General features: G+C 35.6%; 1 protein-coding gene across 4 annotated transcripts in view; it reads left to right on the top strand.

Moving 5' to 3' along the window:
- The first annotated feature begins 16,004 nt into the window (after positions 1–16,004).
- Positions 16,005–21,122, top strand: part of DICER1 (dicer 1, ribonuclease III) — a 43,768-nt gene continuing 38,650 nt past the window's right edge. For all 4 annotated transcript variants that reach the window (XM_065750696.1, XM_065750711.1, XM_065750702.1 and 1 more), the window contains exon 1: positions 16,005–16,105. The gene's annotated coding sequence lies outside the window, so the exon portion shown is untranslated. The remainder of the gene's footprint in view (positions 16,106–21,122) is intronic.

Here is a 21,122-nt window from a genome sequence, read left to right on the forward strand (position 1 = left end):
GCAAGAGGAAGGATAAGAGACAGAAGTCTTGAGTAAAGTAGATGGGAAGCTGTAGCTTTTTTCACCTGTTCATGAAAGGCTCCTGTGGTTTAGAAATGGAAAAAAAAGGGGCAGGACAACTGTATATCACATGTAACTTACAATTCCTGGTGCAGCAGGAATTGTGATTTCTTAGGAATGCTGAAGTATCCTAGGCTCAGTAAATATCAAGATGATTTGGTCACTGGGAGGAGGTATTGCTGTCTGCCTTGCTGTTACACTCCTTCATACTTGACCTCCATTGATTACTGGTAGAGGGAAGGCAACAAGCTGGGAAGGAGAGAGTTTGTCTGACATAACATTATCCAAACATTTTATATAAAGTTGCAGTGTTTGTGCAGTGTTTTACTTTCATGATATGTAGATTTGGGGAGAAAAATAAGCAGAACAATAGTTAAGGAAAAACCTACTGTATGGTGTATGCAAAAGATATGATGTGTCCCATTTCAAAAGTCTTTGAGATTCCTTTTCCTTGACACAGGGATGGTTCAGCACACCTTTTTATAGAGTTTGAGCATTACTGCTTAATCTGTGTTCTCTTTAACTGTATATGGACCAAATGTGCATTGGTCTGTAACTGAATGCAAACTGCTGGCAAAAAAAAATGTGCAAAAGTCAATCCTTTTTAGAAGAGCAAGGAGATATTTAGTGGATGTAAGCTTGGAGTTGACATACTCTTTGTATAAGCTTGAACTCTCATTTACAGTCTACAGAAGATTTTGGAAAGGATTAGAGATGCTTTAGGAATAGTGAGCATTATAGCTAGGACTATAGACAAGTTTTAGTTTGGGGCATGATCTAGTCACATTAAAACGTTCTTCAGTTATGATGAGTTATGCATTGATTCCCTAATTCTCAGTGAGAAAATTCTTTTTTTTTCTTTCATATAGTTGGTACAGACTGGGTACTGAGCTTGATAGATAAAAGTTGGCAGAACAGAGAGGTGGTTACAGTGTTCCCTTTCCTCCTATTGTAATGGCTTGCAGGTTAAGTGCTGACCAGCTGTGTCCTATCACCTTCATGTAGTCACCAATCATTTCTTTATATTGACAGCACAGAAACTTGGTCTATTTTTTCCCCAGGAAGTGGTTTTATTTAAAAAGAAAGTATAATTTTAGTACTGTATAGAACAGTAACCTCTGCATAATTATATGAAATGTACTTTTTGTGCATTCTACCCTGAAGTCTAAGAATGTTTGAAGACAAAATTGTGCTTTCTTCACACCATCAAGATTATTCAGCCTTTAGCCTTTCCTGAGTTCTGTACAGGTGGTGATAAGTCAGAAGAGACCTGATGTATGGTAATAACTAAAGGTTCACTTTTCAACTGGAGTTACTGCAATCTGTGGTTGGGTTTTGAAGGAGTGTCTGCTATATTAAAGTACACTTTGATATTCTCTGAATGCTTGGTCTTGGTAGTTCTTACTTGCTTTACCTATTGATGTGAAGTATTTGAATGTCAAGCAGCTGATTTAAAACTCCATTATTTATCCTTCTAATTGGTTAAGGAAAGTTTTCCTGATATGTTTTTACTTTCAAATTGCTGCAACTTCTAGACTTGAGAAACAGAGAACTAAAACTGGTGTCAAGGAATTTACTTGCAAGGTTGCAAGTTGGGAACCTGGTGTGAAAAGAAAGAAGAGCAATGATCCAGTTTCTTGCATCTTATCTCCAGGGACTTTTTATTTATTTATTTTTTTATTTTACCACTTTGCATGGCTTTTGTGTGTGTACACACTTGTGAACCTGCCAGGTTGCTGTTTTAGTGTTGCTCTGTGTGTGTTTCACTGTGGTGTGGGATGGCTGTTGTGATCAGGGCAGTAGGTGGAGGCTGTTTGAGCTCACACTGTTGTGTTTTGTTTTTAACTCTTGCATTTGTATGCAAAAAAAAAAAAAAACCACAAAAAAAAAATACAGCAAAAACATATGAAATTCCCAAGCCCTGCAGTCCTTACTGTTAATAGTTTAAATCTGGTTCGCAGGGCCTGGCTCTTCTTGTGGAATCTGATTCGGGATAGAATGGCAGCCCACGTCTGTGATTTTAGATCAACGTTCTTGCAGCTTTCTTGCAACTGTTGCTGTCTCTTTGACTATATGTTTTCTTGCTCCAGAGGGAATGAACGAAGTTACTTTGTAGTTGATGTTTAAAAACATGTAGAGTTGGTCTCTGGCGACTGAAGTTCACGAAGCACTTCTCTAAGTTCCCGCAAATTCATTTAAGTATGTTTTCACCCCCTACTTTCTACTGCTGAAATCAGTGACAGTTAGAAGGTGTTTGTATAATTAGATGCCTCTAAGCTGACTTACTAATCGTGGCTTTATGGATTGTTCATTCATCCCTGACGCTAATATTATTATCTTTAAAGATGATCAAGTGTAGTCAATCTCAAGTGAGACTTTTTCCTCACTAAGTTTTGTATTTTCAAGTAGGCAGATCTGTCTGCTGTGCTAACTTCATGCTCAGTGCCTAGTAGGTTTTCCTTTTTGGAAAATAACATAAAGTAAAGGGAGATGTTTACAATATAACAGAGTTTTGACTGCGCTCGCTCTCTCTCTCTCTCTCTCTTTTCCATCCATGACCTTTTAATGTCTTTCTGCTGAAGTTAAATGCCTGTGTTGCCAATATATGTGAAGTTATTAATCAAAAGTGATATGATCTCTGTGAAAGATGTGGGGTAGGGAAAGGCATGCTCCTCCCCTCCCCCCCACCACTGAAGGTCACTTTTACTTACTGTCCGGCGTGGTACTGCCAAATTTATCTCTGAGTCTTCAAAAACTGAATTACTACTGAAGGTGGACAGTGGGCGTGGAAAGGTACGCTGCTTTGAAAACAAAGCTTGATTTGAAGCCCTATTTCTGGCACATGTTCCACAAGTCTGTGGAAGATGTGTGTATTTATTTAACTTAGTACATCATACTAAGATGAATTAATAATGCTTTCCTGTTTCTGGGAGGCTAAACAAGGAGAATGTTGTCCCAAGGAAATTAATGGCTTCTAGCAGTTTAGTGTCCAGTGTCAGCCTGGAATGGTAGAGACTGCAAGAGGGAAGTGACACAATTGTGTTGCTGAGCCTAGGGATTCTTCTTTTTTTTTTTTTTTTTTTCCCCCTCATGATTTCAACAGTTATTCTAAACAAGGCCTGCATTTCCTCGTAGCTTAAAAAAAATAAAAATGGGTCCGGCAGACCTCATTTTAATGTCATTGTGAAGAAAAGTTTTTCTTTTCTTAGTTGGTCTAGAGAATATTGAGCTCAGTCAAATCAGCCTCATAAATTGACTTACACCAACACAGAAGAATCACAGCAATCTGTAACTTCAAAATCAAGTTCATTACTTGTGTACTTTCAAGGTTTATGTGTAATTAAGATATGTATACCTAGGTATTCAAGTTGAACTTTTAAAATCAACATGTATTCAGCATGTACTGCAGTCCTGTAATCAGGCTACAATTTAGTGGTATCTTCCTCTAAAGAAGTGTGACTAGAATCTATGGTAAAGAATATCTGTCCTGGGATTTGAGAGGAAAGAGCTTGAGCTATGACACATGACACAACTCTGGAGGAGGTGTAGGTTTTATGAAGGTAATGCACAACATAGGTCTGCATTTTTACCTTGAAGTGCTTCAATGCAAAAGGACTGGGAGAGTGCCAGAAACATTTATGAGCTCCCTGGGTCTTTCAAAGACATACAATCAACCTACAGGAGATGAGTAATTTTCCCTGTGGTAATCTTTGCATAGTTAATGTTCTGCTGTGTAGAAGTTGAGACATAAAACCTGCCTTGATTAATACTGAACTTTCTGGAAAATGGTCGTCTTAAGTCTGTGTGTTACTTAAATTGAAGATGAATTTTTCAATAAAACAATCCATGATTTGTTAAAGCTACCCACTGGCTGGTACTTACCTCAGTGAATAAGGTTCTGCAAGGAGCTGCTGGATTGTTTAGAGCAAGTAGTGACTTGCAAAATGATGAAGCAGGTGCTGATTTCTGGCAGCACTTTGAGTAACATTCCAATAATGCTATTAATATATACATTGACTGCCAACTATTAACTTTTTTTAAAGCTGTTTCTAGTTCATTCTCTTGATTTTGCTACGAAGTATTTTATTTTGTTGCTTTCAATTCATTTTGTACTAAGTGTCAAGAAGTTTTATTTCTGGAACTTGAAGGTTTTTGTCACAGTGTAGCACCGATCAGCAATAGCTGGCAACAGGGAAGTTGCTGTCAGATTTTGAGTGACAATCAGTAGCCTCTTGAACCCAATTTGCTTGTTTCCTGTAAGGTAAGCCACCTAATGGCTGTCAAAATGGATGACAACCATCTCCTCTCACCAGCTCTGCTACTCATCTGGCACTCTCTTCCCTCCCGTATTTGATGCAGCTTGCTGAACCAGCAGAAAGCTTGCTTAGGTGAAGGAAAAAAAGGGTTAGGGAACTGGACGTTTTTTTTCCCCCAACATGTCAACCAATTCTCAAAGCTGTTTAGAGACAGGAAGGAGCAGTAAGAAAAGCAGAGTTTCTTCATCTAGCACTAAGTTGCCATTGGGTTATGTTGGCAGTCTTGTTAAACCTAATCCCAAAATACTGTGGGTACTTTCTACTGGTTTGTCATCTGTACAATGTGAATATTGATGCCTCTTCTCACTTGTTACTTAAAATAACTGTTTCATGTTTTTTTCAATCTTTTACTTTCTCATTTATTACTAAGCTGGTGTATATCAAGATCAGCTGGGATTTGATAACTTTGAAACAAAGGTAATAACAATCAGAAAGGACAGTAACAAGTATTTATGCTCTAGCTGCTAGCTTGGGAAAATTCGAGTCTCTGTTAATGCTTAGTTTTTTATGCCTCCCGTTTTTACTTAGTGATAATTTGTAATCCATAATTAGGGAAGTATTCAAAAAATGCTTAATCTTAAAACATTTCGTTTCCTGTTTTCATTGAATGTATTGATATATTCCATGATAGCAGTGTCATTGAATACAAATCAAAGCCTAACGTTTTCCTTTATCGAGTATTACATTCTTTTGATTTGCAATTTATTTCTTGTAATCTCCACGGTTAGCCTTAAGAGGTTCTTGAAGCAAAGTGGTTAGGTCTCGGTAAGGGGAGGGAAAGCAATGTTCTGATTGTTTAAAATAATAAAATGTAATCTGAATGTTTACTGCCAGCATGTTGAAGATTTTTGATCTTTACTTTGAAATCAAAGCTTTAGGACCTTGTGCTATCCAGAATGTAAGTCTTTGTGCCATTATGTGGGGAGTTTGAAACTAGTAGGTTAAAATAGTTGAAAGAGGCAAGTCACCATTGTAAGTTTTCTTTTTGTTCTTCTTTCCTTCCTTTGAGTAAAGAACTGTTTCTTCCTACTCTATACTTCTAGAGTAAATGTGGTAAGGGTTTGGAGATCAGGCTTCACAATTTAAACAGACCTGTCCTTGGTTTTGTGATGCATATTGACTACAGGTTATTTTTTAAGTAACTGAACGGGTGCACCATTCAGATATGCTGTTAGCCAGAAAAAACTTGCAAGTGGTCTGACTTCTGATACATGGAATTCCACACTTAAAGTGTTGTCTTAACATTTCTGTCCCACTGGATTTTTGAAGTAAATGATATTTATCAGTTTCAATAGCAGGCATACAGCTCAGAGTGTCACTTCACTGCATGTATATTTTTCTTCAGAATTGTATTCAATACTTGCAGTTAGTATTGTGATATGTAGATGGTTAATTAAAAGGACAAAACCAGAAAACCTTTATATAAAGATATTCATATTCATTAAAAGTTTGCTTTCTAACTAGGGATTGTATGATCACAGAGATAATACTGAAAACAGTAAATCCTTTCTCCTGTTGGGCACCTGAGGTGCATAGGTCTATCTCCAACTGTATGTAGTTTGTGCATTTTAGCTGATGTTTCAGCCTAGAAAGAAGATACCTGTATGTCCCCTGATTTAGTGGCATTTGCTGTGAAGTTTTGAGTGCAAGCATGTCTGAAGTTGGTAGATTAGGGAAGATGCTTCTTCTAAGAAGTGGCTTTCTTCTGTCAGACTTATTTTATTACTGTTATGTCTAGTCTTTCTATCTGGCCACCAATTACCTAAAAGCAGTTGTACCAGTATAAGACAGTGGGAGGTGGCACGTGGGTTGAAGAGAGAATCTAAGAGTGATGCTCTAATATGTCTGGCATTGCCCTATGAAATGCATCTTAAGCTGTCATCTGGAGGTCTTTCTTTAAAAGACAAGGACAATGGTTTATGTAACTGCTGAGTGAAAATGTAAGTAGTATGATGAAATAGAAGTGGCTTTTCTATATTTTGTCTGTACAGGGCTATCACATTTCTTCTGGATTTATTCTGGAAAAATTTGACTGTACAAACAGATATGGGTGTTTTGAGAACACTTGAGAGCTAAAATGAAATACCTCTGGTGACGTTAAGATATGTTAAACTTTTGCTTTTTCTCTGTTTAACGCTAACAGAGAACAAGTAGCAAGGCTACTCTTCACAGTGACAGCTTTCCCGTAAGAGTTTAATTTACTTTTCAAATTAACATCATTGCTTTAATCGATTAGTCGCAGTTTCTCTAAGCTCTTGTCTATCTCATGACTAAAGCTTTACAGTGTCATTTCAAAACACTTCGTTATCTGTGCTAAAGGCCTAGACTGTGTTCTTTTTCCTGATCAGTTTTACTGTACGTTTAAAAGATGCTTGAAGTGTAAACTATGAAAATGGCCATCTTGTGTGTGTGTGTATATATATGTATGTAGCTAGGAGAGAATGAGTGTCAGTATTTAATTCTAACTTCCATGATATCTTTCTCATTAAGTATTTCAAGCTATGAAAAGAATACATGCATTTTTTTTCTGAATACCATTACTTTTATAACACCTTCCTACATAACAGAAATCAATTCATCTGCTAGCTTAAGAGAAGTTAAAAATTTATCTACTCTTTCATAGTCGAGAAGTAATTCTGAGGAAGAAGTGGAAAATATTTCCATCTCCAGTAGAAGTTAGGCAGTTAATCTGTGTAAATCTGAAAGTCATACCACTTAATTCTCTCTCTTAATGCCTGATCAAATAAGTCAGCTTGTTAGCTGTAACTAACAAAATTAAATGATTATTCCATGAGATTTAAGTCAATTGTATTTTAATATTTATTTTGCATAATATAAATTTTTAATGTTTTAAAATACATTTGCATTTAAACAAGTTATAAATTCTTCCTAAATACACCATAGCACACAACTGGTAGACAAGTAGGCTGTTCTGTACAGTGGAATATGCTGATTAATAAACTAAGTGAAGTAACTAATAATAGTTAATTGTTAATAATAGTTGTAACAGTACCCTCCTAATGTGTCAAAGGCTCAGATTCATAATTTATAGATCAAGTAATTAACATCAATAAGGAAGCAATTGCTTAAAATTAAAACTTGACATCCAAAATGAGATTTCTTAACTGATAAAGTTTCCCGATAGAAATCAGTATTGAATTAAGGAGTGTTAATTCCTTGGATTTAATCAGATTTCTGTTTTGGGATGTTGTGTTGGAGTAATCACTTCACCTTAAAATGCTGTTCCTTTACCTTGCTTTTAAACCAATTTATTTCGTATCTTATGATTTTCAGTATTTATTTTTATTTGAGCAGAGACCTCTACTTCTTCAGAGTTATGTTTGCATTCATGTTTTTCTTCTTTGCTTCTAGAAACCTATTTCTTTTCTTTTATTCATTCTTACCTAGACTGAGCTTTCATTGTTCTTTGTCATTTAAATGCTGGCAGCGTTTCTTCTGATGGTGCCTAAATGTTATGTATTCATTACAGCTGCTGTTCCTTCCATCCCCTTCCGTGCTGCTTCATGGATCTTCTTAGAGAGTCTGGATTTAATTGTTCCCTGGAGAATTATGTACTCGTCAGTCGGATCTATTGGAATTGGTCATCTGCAGGGCATTGTGAGGATAAGGGAAGGCAAGGAAATATTCCTGACCCATTGTGTTCATTGTTAGTGAAAGTACTGAATTATTTGCAGAACCACCCAAGGGTCAGATAACAAAAAGGTGTTGAGGAATGTTTCCATAATGTGTCTGCTCTGGAATGAGTCATAAAATGTCAAATGTGGACTTTTCTCAAGTTAATCCAGGTTGGAAGGATCATATGGTGATATCTGCAAAAGATCATGTGTGAGTCTGGTTTTTTTATTTTTTCCTCTAGATTCAAAATGGTGGAGCTGTATTCCAGTTCTTATCTGTTTTTCTTGTAATTGTAATTTTTTTGTAATTCCATCTTCTCCTGATGTAAATCACCGAGATTTCTGTAGGGAATATACCTGCTAAAGTATCTTTCTGTTTTGTTTTGATTTTGTTGTTGTTGTTTTTTTTTTTTTTTTTTTTTTAGGTCCTTGTATATCTGTGGTAGAAGCTTAGGACATAGGTAGAAAGGGGAGGTAGTCCAGGCTCTGCTGATGCAGCTGCCAGGTAGACATTACAGAACTTGGCCTTTTTCTGAGAACTCAGAACTGACAAAATGACAAAAAAATATGAAGTGTTTGTAGATGGCTGCCTGCTGCTGGCTGCTTCGTGCTGCTGGGATCAAGCAGTCTCTAAGGTGCTTGCTATTTTGCTGCTGGCAATTAGATGATACTAAACATAGGTGATTTGACAACTTCAATTCAAGCTACAACCGATGTGGTAATAACAGGACAGATTTTTTCTTTTATTTCAATTTATTCTACTTTTCATAACTGCTCTTATTTGGTAACTGGTGCTATAGAGCTGGAATTCTGGGTAGAGCAAAATGTTCAGTGATTTTTTTTTTTTTAGAAATGGAGCTCTACTGAAGCCGTTATCTTTATATTTTGTTCTGAAAACATGGTTCTCCAATTCTCGACTGATTGAGTTGTGGGACTATGCTTTACCATTACAGAAGAGAGGAATTCCCTTCAACTGATGAATGTGGACCAGGATCCTGTGGGTATGCCTGTCTTTGCAGTGCCAGGCTATTCAGAGCGGATCTGGAACTGAAGGAACTATGTGAATGCATTCTGAGGCGGGCTTGGCAGAAGGGTTATTTGGCAGCTGGAGTACTATATTAGCTTATATTGTTTCCAGAACCCGAACTAATGTCAGAAACCCTTAACTGCATAATTTAGAGATTTAGCTACTTCAAAATGTTATTTCTCAGCGCTGCGTGGCTTTAGTTGAGGATGTAGATAAACTGGAATTGTTAAGTGAAGTTGCTTTTTTTTTTGCCTTCTAACATGCCTTAATAATCATTAAATGAGTTGATGCATTTTTAGTAAGCCATCGTAATTCTGATGTGCGTAACAGTGTTTTTATTTTTGTAATGGGATAATGTTGTTTCTTATACTCAGAAATAGCTTCCATTCCAGTTTTGAGAAATAAAAGGGTGAATGCGTGCTCATCTTTCTTGTTTTTTTATTAATGTTGGATATGGTCAATAGCAAAGCTGCTTATTGCAGTCTGTGAAGCTTTTCCTTTATTATTTAACAAGGGGAGGAGAAGCACTTAATACTTTTTATAAGCTGTATAAGAGTTTGTTACTGGATATGTTATATACAGAGCTAATGTGGAAAATTAGACTTATGTTTCACTGGATTATTAAGATACTTATCAGTAAAATATAGGCTTACCATTAGACAAAAGTACTTCCTAGTAGACACAAATATATCAAAGACACCTATTTTATTTACAGTTATTCTTTGTCTCCTTGTATTCTGCTACTGTGGAAGGATCACAGGTGACTGACTCTGGGATGGGTCTGGTTTTTGATTTGTTTGTCTGTACTGACAGTATTAACTGGTGCAGCATCAACAGTGGAGATGAGGGACCCTTATGATGAGCAGGACACTTCTCAAGTCTGATGACATGGTAGAGTCTTTATCTGTTTGACCTTTTGCTGTTTTCACAGTTAATGGAAAAAGTGAAAGGCATTTAAAGGGGGGAGGAAAGAGGGGGAAGTTAGCTTTAAGGTTTTTTTAAAGAGCTTATTGATGTTAGACACCTGTGATCTCATGTGTTGCAGAGAATGTGTTCCAGTTGTATTTTGTGGGTCTTAAATATTTTTCATTTCTCAATCATAAAGCAGTGCTTATTCTCTGAGACTGCATTGGAGACATCTGTTAAAAACAAAGGTGTTTTTTTCCTATATTGGAAATCTGAAGTTAAAGAGTACGAGATAAGCTCCTCAAATCTTTGCAAACCATTCTGATTTTCATTTCCTCTGCTTCAGGATTGAAAATAGGCAAAACAAGTGTCATGTCCCTTGCTGTCATGTGCATCTTGTCACTTCAACTTTGATATGGATGTTAGTTGTCCTGTTGCCACCTTTTCCACTAAGTGAATTCTATCTGAATCACTTTCAATATTTTGGTGACAGTTGTGTTTGAAAGCCAGTAGTGAAACAGAGGACCTGTACTGTGAAAACACTGCGTGAAGCATTCACCTTTACAATGATAAAATGTATTTTTAAAAGCTTCTTACTAGCTCTGAACACCAGGCACTACAAATTTTTCTACTTTATTGAACAACATTGAAAAGTGGAGATAAATGCATTCAAATAGCTAATAATCACTAATTCGATAAAACTTGCTTGCAATCTCAGTTTAGGTAATGTAAAAGAAAGCTTGAGTTCTACTTTTAAATGCATATGTTTCTATGGAAGAAATAGCACTATATAATACTCTGCATCTTTCAGTGAAATTTCGTTGTACCCATCTATGTATGTGTCATCTAAGTGTCTGTTTCTTGGCAGAGGCCTGATGCTTAAAGTAGGATGTGAAAGTCTCTACCTTCAAAAGGGTTGCCTTTTGTTTCAGCCTGACTCAGAAAGCATTTAATAACTGTTATTAAGCTGAAAGTTATTGTAATCTGTAAGAGTTAAAATATTTTGAATTTTCTTTATGAAGTACTTCATAGTATGCAAAGTTTTCTTGTGTTAATTCCATTAACACTGCCAAACACACTGCACTTGTGATTTGTTTTTTGCTAATTGTACAGATTAGTAATGCTAGCCCAGTTAATTCTCAGCTCTTCAGACAAGAAATGACTCAATATAAAGGCTTTTATTTTCTGGTGCTGTGCACAGTAAGTCAGTCAGCCAGCTGTGTAGGTTAAAATATGAAGTATTTTCTAATGAGGTTTTTTTTTTCCATTTTGGAGTTAATTCAGATTGTTTTATGAGCAGGCACAACTTTAATATGGGAAATTCTGTTTGTTTTTTTTTTTTGTTTGTTTGTTTTGTGAGGGCCCTTGAATTGCTGCTAGGATTCCACAGGGATTTTTTTTCATCTGCACCTCTAAATGTTATTTAAACTGGGCAAATAAAGAAATTGGGCATATAGATGTCTTACTGGAGCTTGGGTTCCTGGCATCTGGAGCTTTGAATGTGTTATGAATTTAGGAGCATTAGTAGGTGCTTTTTATAATACATATTTTTATGGACTTAAAGTATTGCTTCTCTCCCACCTTCTCATAAATGAAAATTCAAACGCTGTGCCTGCAAGTTTCTGGCCAGGAAAGAGTACTTACAGGCATGCAGATGATTAGTGAGAAGCCTTTATTTTTAGGAAAACAGAGTAAAAACTGCGAAGCCCAAAATGTAATTAAATAATGTCCTAATCAATGCATAATACTTAAAAGTTTTGAGTGTTACATTAGGCATTAGGATGAGTTGATTTACACTGTTTTTTTTCTTAGTACTAAGCTTGCCATTTGTGTGCTTAGTGATAGATGAATTAATAACGTGACCAAATTAGAAGATTTGAACACTCATTTTAGACTGGTGAAGACCCTAGGAGATGACTTAAAACCTAGATATCCATAGATAGTAATTTTATAAAGTACTGCCTTTGGAGGAGAGCTCTTGTACCATAGGACTGGAGCTTTGGACGCTCTGACAGAGGGAGTACTGAGGACTGTCAAATGCCTGTTTGGGGCAGCGTGAAGTCTTGCAACATGGAGAGGAAGGATTTATGTTGATGCAAATAACGGGCTTGAAAGCCCCACATGGGGTTATATTCAGGGGGCAGCTGCTGCTTGTATTTACCATAAGCAAGAATAATTGGTACTTTGGAACTATTTGGCTCACAGCTTGCCCTTGGGTGGAGAAGAGGAGAAATCCCTGCCCTTATGTCTGCTTAATTGCCTTCCTGTCTTAAAGGTAACCTTTAGGTAAACTAAATAATTACAGGAAAACAATTTGTTGCCCGAAGTACTAAGTGATTAAAATATATATAAATACATACATGCTCAGCTACCCTTTAGTACAGATGTAGTAATAATAAGGTAACTACATAAATTAAGATCTATAAGCTTCCCTGTGACTTCTGTGTTAGTTTTCAAGTAGTAGCTTAAAAAATAAAAGCGAATTAAGTATTACATAGAATAATTTCGTTTTAATTGTTAAATCCATTAGATGTTTGTGGCTTTTAGTTGACTTCACTTAAAGGTATGCCCTAAATGTATATATTTTTCCCCCTGACTTCCATGGAGTTGACTTCAGTTTGTCAAGTTGAGAGTATTTTATTTTGGAGTGACTTCGAGGTAGTATGAAGTTTGTACTGTGGCTCCTTACTTGTTTTATTGTTTGTAGCTTAGTGTAACCAAAGAAAGATATTAGAAATAAGCTTGCTGGGGTAACACATGGAAGAGAAGAGTGAGTCCCATTTTGTAATTGCCCTCTTCAAAATCCTGACCCAGCTGTAATTGGGAAGAGGCAGGATGGTGGCCCAGAAGGACTTTCTCCTAACCATAGCCACAGTGTTGGTTTTTGCCTCTTATCCTCTGGTGCTGCAGGATTTCAGTTTACACTAGGATTTATTTCTGTTTGCTTGAAGATTATTTGTTCCATCACTCTCGTGAATGTAAAGTCAAATTGTCTATATCTTGCCAAATAGGAGCTCATTTTTAGGCTTTTAGCAGTTCATGAATAATAGTTTAAGTATCAACATAATTATTAGAATGGCGAGAATAGTTGTTTAAGTTTAAAATGTAGATGATGAAGAGAGAACTTTGAGAATCTGAACTTCGTCCTGTTACTTGTCATGTGCTTCTGTCGTTGACTTCATTCCTACTTCTTCCTGGCAGTCATGTTTTTCTTAATATCAACAGTTAGAAAATTATCAGGTTAATGTGACAGCTAACTCTAAATTATGACATGATGGTGAAAGGAAAGTAAAAAGCAAAACTCACGATATGATCTTTTGTATATTTTCTCATATTATTTGTATACTTCTTTTGTGTGTGTGTTACCCTATGTCAAAGTAGCAAATAGCCACGGTATTCAAAGATCTTGTCTGAGGTTTGCAGAGGTGCCTGGTGGTTGCTGGCAGATTGCGGGGCCACTGGAGGTCTGCAGAAGTCACAGTGTCCTACTTTGCTTCTCTTGGCCTCTTTGTAGGACTTGACTGTTTTTTTTTTTCTGTTTATTTGTTTGTTTGAACAGCGCTGCTTTGTTCTGTAAGTATTTAAGGCGTTCGTATTGTGACTAGTTAGACAATCCGAATAGCTTGGAACTCCCCCTTCCACCATTGTATGGAATATGTGAACATTAAGCTCATAATGGGAAGCTTTAAAAAAAAGAAGTTACTCATGAGTTTGACTTCTGGAACGTCTTCTGTGTTTAGGGATGTCAAGAGTCATTTTTAAAGTCACTCTGCTTTTTTTCTTTTAACGAGACCTTTAGTCACTGTAGCATAAAATATTGTACCTCTGCCAGTATTCGTCCATCTGCAAATAAAACATCGGTTATGTGATTATTTTTTTATTGTTATTATATTTTTAAAAATATTACCAGATCGGACAGTGATGTTTTATTAATTTTCTCTGGTGAGCCCTAAGCGTTTCCTCGGTGGGGCTGGGAGCCCTGGAGCTGCAGATGGGGCTGCTGCCTCCGCGCACCGGGCTTTGTCTGGGAGAGGGCACCAGCGCCATTGAGATGCTAATGGCAAGAGCTGCTGTTTAGTAGGAGAACTTGACTGCATCTCAGGAATGTGGCCTGTCTGGTTATATGTTAGCTTCGACATTAAAAAGGCTACTGTAATTCATGTCTGCGGATCGATTGAGGCTGCCGACTTCTGTGTTACAGCTTTGATGTGCCAAAGGAAATTGGTGGTGGTGGTGGAGAATTACCCCCCCCACACACACACACACCGACTTTTGGTTCCTCCAAATCTTAACCTACCGACATGTTTGCTTTGGGCTTACCATTTGCGATTGTGGAATAAAGTGTATTTGCTGTGTGAAGCAATACATGACCGTAGCTTTATTGACAAGTAATTGAGCCTTTTTTTTTTCCTGTTTGTCTGTTATGTGGTAGGGTAACTAAATCTTGTAATAGCAAGAGAAGCTGAAGGAGATAATGTGAAGTCCAGATTATACTTCTACTTCAAAAGAAATGACTTTCTGTTGTTAAGCTGTTTTCTCATTCACGCTATGGAGCTGTGAATAAATGAATAACGTGTATGTCACAGGAACATTTTATAAATTTCTTCTACTTGCTGCACCTTACTGGTAACTTTCTGTGTTTTGTGTAGAAAAAGGGTGCATGTGAGCACTGCAAACGTGAATTTTAGGAGCAGCTCTGGGAGTAAGATTTGAGAAGGTGTATTTTGTACACTAACACAGCACTCACCAGATTATCTGCATTGCAGTTCCCACACGTTCTTGTTGTAAAATAAAGCAAAAACTGTTTGTTTTGCTCTTTCAAACAACTAAATCCATTCTTTTGGCTATGTATTGGGTGGTGAGTTTCTTTAAGACTTTATCACAGCATTATGTGAAAGCTGTGTGGAGGGAGCACAGGGGAGGAAAATTGTAAATCTAGTTGTACTCAGCTAGCAATTACTTTAGCAGATAAAACAGAAAATATGCAAATATCTCCGGAGCATTTATGGCTTTCAGATGCTGACTGTCTGTATCCCCAGCCAAAAAAGGACATATGATAATTAGATTTTTGAGGACCATGTGCTGTTGCTACAGAGCTAAATATTAAAATGCAAGAAAGCAGACTACCACATGGCACAACTGATTTTTATGGCAGTTCATGTTAAAATACTCTTTTTATATTGCCTTTTAGGTTACCTAGGGTGAAACAAAATTACAGGCTTGGAAACTCTGGAAAAGCTCAGCATCAGTATTTGAGGTAAAAATGAACATACTGAAGTAATCTTGGGAGTGTCCTTCTTGTTAACTTTATGGAACTGATTGGAGAAGAAATTTTCATCAAGAATTATCTCGCATTTAAGTTTTCAGTATTGATTTAAAAGAAAAAATGACCAGAATCTCTTTAGATATAGCAAAAGTAATACTTGAGGTGAATATATCGTGATAATTTTGTGCTTTCAAGCTTTGAGAATACTGTAGATCTATTTTAGATATGCAACATTTGTGTTATTAAGTTGTAGTTTTCTAAAGATGTTAACATGAAATTGTCATGAATGAATGCTAGTTTTATGTGTATAGGTAAATATTTTTGTAGAAATTATTAATGTTACTAATAAAATATACATATGCTAATGTGCTTAGAAAGTAACGTTTTTTTCTTTATGAACAGTTTATTATGTCTTGAAAGTGTAATACATTAGAAAACATTGAAAGAAATCCACATTTCATGCCAGCTCTAAAATGAAATAAATTGTGCATGGAAAAATCTCTAGTGTGTTTCTCATGTGAACCAATTATTAATAACATTAGGGATGCATTAATTTCCTGTACATTTAATATATCAAAAATCAGCTTTTAAATTGCTCTTAACTTTTGTTTCTACTATTAAGTCCACCCCAAACAAATTATTTTAAATATTTCATTTTTTCTTGACCAGTTACAGTGTGGTACTGACTCATCATAAAATGTTTATAACCAGGTTAATTTCTACAATTATCCTTGAGTTCCCTTTTAAAATAATTTTTATAGTTCAGAGGTCTTTCTTTTCTTCCTGTCTTTAAGAGCCGAAGCTTGCAAGTTATGTGATTAACCTACAAGCTGATATCATGATGTCAAAATGCAGTTTGGAAAGCATAAGCACAGAGGCTGCAGAGATTAAAACGGTAAGTGTATGCTTTGTAGTATGGGATGAACAGATTTTTATTTATCATTTGCTGTATTCTATCTGATATCTAAAACTCCTTCAGCACCACCAAGTCACCATGAAGTAAGTGAGACTCTAGAAATTTACCCTGAATTTCTTTGGAAGAATGAGAATAATGAGAATAGCTGAATTTATTTTTATGCATAGATGGTTAGATAAAGCAACAGCATAAAGAAAAAAGATATTTGCTGTGGAAAGTATGCCTTGACATTTCTTGTGAAACTGAATGAGTGTTCATTTTTTGGACATTTTTAAAAAGTGAATGTTGTTCAAATATTTCGTGTGGATTTTTCAATGAAATGTGGTTTTATAGATGAAGTGAAATAATTTTTATTAAGTGGGAAGGAGGAAGATGTGAAGGATTAGAATTAGGTTTGTTTCAGATAGGAGATTAAAGAGTTATTGTCTTGAGGTGAATGGCAGGTAAGTTGTTACTCTCTGTAGTAACTTCAGTTTGAACTACTAGTTGAGCAAAAACAGGAATGATGCTATCTGCTGAAGTTGTATGTAATAAAAGTTGAGACCTTTGGTGTCAAAGTGAGGACAGGCATGTATGTAGTTTCATCGGTCCTCTCCTTCCCTTGCATTTTAAATATCACATACTTAACGATTTTTCTCTTAGGTTATTTTTATATCATAAAATTAAAACAAATAGCATCTGATTGAAGATGAAGATTCACAGTTAACTGATTGTGCTAGAGAAATCAGAGAAGCTGCTTCTTAGTGGATTTCTTGCAGCTAAGCTTTCTAAGTATTTATGCATTCCGTTAGCACTTGAAAGAGAATGGATCTGAATTTATTTCTTTTCAAAGAATATTGTAGGACAACATAACTCATTAAACAGTGCATCTGTTGAAGGTATTTGAAGGATAATGGAGTTTTGTGCAGCTGCACTGCGTATGTTAAAATGTTAAAGATATCATGTTGTAAATATAATTTGATTCATACTCTTTAATATTAGTTAGATGGTGTTTTCTTAGTAAGCTTAACACTCTCAGTTAATGTTTTCCTTCTTTTTTCCAATAGCATTTACATTGATCTTCTTCTCCATACTTGTACTCATATATTTTACAATTTTCTTTGTATTTGTTCGTCTGTTACCCAGGAAATAATTTTTTGTTCTTTGAACAAGTTAATGTTTCATGTAGTACTTCGACATGATTGTATTGTTGTTGTAAGGAATGCAATATTCAGACTCTTAGGTGTTCATGTAAGAGATACTGAAGCAGCAAGTTTTGATTCCTGTTTACATGTATGGATCAAGGTTTGTTTACTTTCAAGTAATTTTTCCATCTTTTCAGAGGCTAATTTCTCTCTTCTAATGACAGCATTGATTTTTAGAGAATAAAATAGAAATTCCTAGGCAAAGATTAAAACCTGCAGCGTGAGAAATAATTCTGGTGTCATTAAGACTGTATCAGGTAGGAATTCAGACATCACAGTTAGAGGTCTTGAAGAAAGCAGAGGAAATGTTGCATTTGACAGTAATAACCTTTTTCTTAATAGGAAGTATAGTTTTGCAGTAACTTGCTATGAATACAAAACATATTAAACATGCAGGTGGCAGTTAAAAACCCAAAGATGTGTCCCGGGAGCTCTAGTCTCTTCTCTGCTTACTTCAGAGTATCATTCTATAAAAGTTTTAAACAGCCCTGAGAGTGGGGTTAGATCTAGGATGTCCTATTTCAGGTGAGTGCCATAATTGGTTTGTCTTTCTTACTTACAATAGAAGATGTACTTACAATAGAAATAATACAAATGAAGGCCAGGGCTAGGGAACTCCTTAGCACAGCAGGAAGTAGCACTGATTGTTTAGGGAGGTGGACTTTTCTTCAGTTGTTACACATGAACAGGGAATCCAAATTACTTCAAGTGTCCTCTTGTGTCTCACTGTGTTGTTTTTGCTAATTAATAATGAGAACTAAATCCCATTGTTGTCAGATTGTTCCGCAGTTAATAATACTACTACTGCCCATTAAAGTGCTGTTTTATTTTTGATTATTTTTCAAGTTACTGATGTGTACATATTTATTCCTTTGAACTTAAAAAAAAATCTGCAAGTTTTTATTTGAGAATACTTTTTTTTTTAATCTCAGTGAGGTGACTGTTCTTGATAGCAGGCCCTTCGTGAAAAAAACCAGAAATCAGATCTGTAGCTTAGAGTGTGACATTTCACAGGTTCTTCCAGCTCAAGCTGAACCTGTAAGTGAGTGAATTTCTCTACTCCTTGCAGTGAGATAGCTAAACCTACTGTCATTCTCATGGAGGTTTATGTAGAAAAGAATGTAAGCTTCTTTGTGAATATTAGATCATGTGTTTGGTTGTGAGGGAGGTGGTCTCAGATAGTGGGTGTGTTTGTGAAGTTGTGTTCTGTGGTCTGGAAAAGGTAAACCAAAGTGGCGTAACAAAGAGAAGGCACTGCTGATCCAAAATGCTTTATAAAATCGAAGTAACTGGTCATAAATGTAAGAATGATTGGGCGATTGCCCTTAGAAATGTAATATATATTATACTTTACCTGGTCCATCCCAACTGTGAGCAACTATTATGTGACGAGGTCTCTTTTTAAAAAAAAAAAAAAAAAGATTATCCTTCAGCATAAATTGCTCTATATAAGTAGGAAAAGTACCTGAGGCAATTTCAATGTATTCATGAAGACTTCTGTGTTCTCTAAAGAAATTTTTGTTTCCAAATAGCATGACACTGAGTTGATTATTAAAAAGCTAGAGTATTAAAGAGCCTCATCTATTACTTTATGTGAAGGAGGGAACCTTTCCATAGGTTCTCCAACTGTCATGAAACTAAGCTGCCTGTTGATACAAAAGCTTTGTTAGTGACCAGAGCTCTCAGATGCTTTCTACCAGTGGCTGTGAAGAAGACTGTACCCCAATGCAGTCCTTCGCATGTGACTGACACAACTGTAATTACATAATGGTTAACATGAGTACACTTGATGTGAAAATGCTTAGTATTTCAGAATATCAAGAATTATCACCTTTACTGCGCGCAACTGTATAGCATGTGCACTTTTTTTTTAACCACTTGTCTTACTTGACATAGAGCTATGGGAACTTCAGTGGAAGAACAGCCATGAAGCTGCTTCTTTTGAACGGGGGGTCATCCTGAACGTTTTCTGGTCTGACTGGATTTAAACACCGTGTAGAGCTACTAGCCTAATTGTTAGAACAGAACCTGTGTGCTCGTTTTTGCAGTTTGAAAAATAGAAATGCAGTTTTAGAATCTCTAGGACTCATATTACATCTGAAATGAAAAATGTATTTCTGATTTTATGATGTGTGTAGCCTATGTTGTTTTGTATTTTCAACTAAATAGAAGAAATATATTGCTTTGATTTAAAGTATCTAAAAGACTCAGACTGAAATAATAACTTATGTTACAGAACTGAGTAAATGAGATGTATTCATAATGTTTCCATGAGTTTAGAGATTCATTCAAAAGTAACTGGAGAAATTAGCTGGAATCTCAAAAGCACTCTGCAGCACATCCTTTGAAAAATGACATGCTTTTTCTTAAACTTTTGAATATATCATTTCTTTCTGATATCTTTTCACAGTGACAGTTTCTCTGAAGCTGAAATTAAAATAAGACTATATTTCTTCAATACAAATGTGCTCTTTTTGTGAATTAAATTTTTTTTTTATTGGAGAGTGAGAAGTGTTTATTGCTGAGCAGAAGATGTTTACCCTCTTTCTCTTAGTAGTGTTTTCCTCAATGTTTGTCTTCAAAACAGTAATAGTGGTATGGAACAATGTTACTTCAAACTCAGCCTTAATGCCCTTGAGTAGTCTCCCACCCTTTTGGAGAAAGGAGGAAAAAAAAAAGAAAGCTTTTTACTCTGACAAATGTCCAAGGGGAATGATCATGTAATTTAATATAATGCTTTCTCTTTATCTTAAGACAAGAGTCAAAATATACTTGAAGTGGAGAACTGAGGGCTTCTTATAGTTACTTAATGTTAGTTAAACTAGTATATTACATGAGTGTTTAGAGGTGGTTCAGATTGTAGAATTTAGTCAATAATATAATAGTCAATAGAAATAACAGTATACAAGGGAGAACTTCCATTTTATGTCAGCTGAACTTTTAAAAGATCTTCGTGTTGATTCAGAGATGAATGAACACTTTTTCTTTTTGACTGCTTTGTACTTGCTAAGTATTTCTTTCCTAATATTCACTGTTCAATAGGTTGTTATATATCTTATTGTTCTTGTCTCAAAATTCCTTCCTAGTGCACAATTGTAAAACTTAATTTTCCTGTAGTACAGAGCAGTAGGAACATTTTTGTATAAGGTGATAATTCATTCAGTCCTATGGTGAAAAAAGAATTGTTTATACCTTGGTAATTCATGAAAAATACCAAGTTTCTGAAATAGTCAGCTATGCGTTCATAGACCTTCATAGGGAGCTGTTTTCTAGTAGGTAATTGTCATCAAAGAGCTGGTTATTTAGAGTATCTTTCTGGAAACTGGCAGTTTATCTGGCAAGGAACCCATTTTCTGATATCTCTTATCGTCATCAGTATTATTTATTACAGTTCGGCTTATTCTTCTACAGGTTCTGATAAAGTTTTCTATTTAATTGAAACCAGGTTCTTTTGAAGCTCCTGTTCTTTTTCCTTTTGGTTAGAACAAAGTCCTTGTTCTGTGCATTTATGTGTATGTAAATCTTTGGATATAAAACTTCTTCTACATTTTGCATTTTCAAGTAAGATTTACTAGTTACCTGTGGTCTCAAAAATCTTTTCTTTTTTCTTTCCTGAAGTAAAGATAAAGCAGCTATATATTTTTAATATTTTATTAAAGAAATTTTGAAAGGAGGTTTGTTAGAATACAAAAGGAACTCAATCCTGAAATGTACAAGTCCAAGTGCCTAGAATCAACTTTGCCCATAAAGCAGCTTTTTTTTTTAATTTTGTTAAATTCACTTCTTTAAGTGGAGAAGTGTCTTTAAGTGCA

This window comes from Cyrtonyx montezumae, unplaced genomic scaffold (genome assembly GCF_038088225.1).
Source record: "Cyrtonyx montezumae isolate F1298 unplaced genomic scaffold, pur_monq_1.0 scaffold_10, whole genome shotgun sequence".
NCBI lineage: Eukaryota > Metazoa > Chordata > Aves > Galliformes > Odontophoridae > Cyrtonyx > Cyrtonyx montezumae.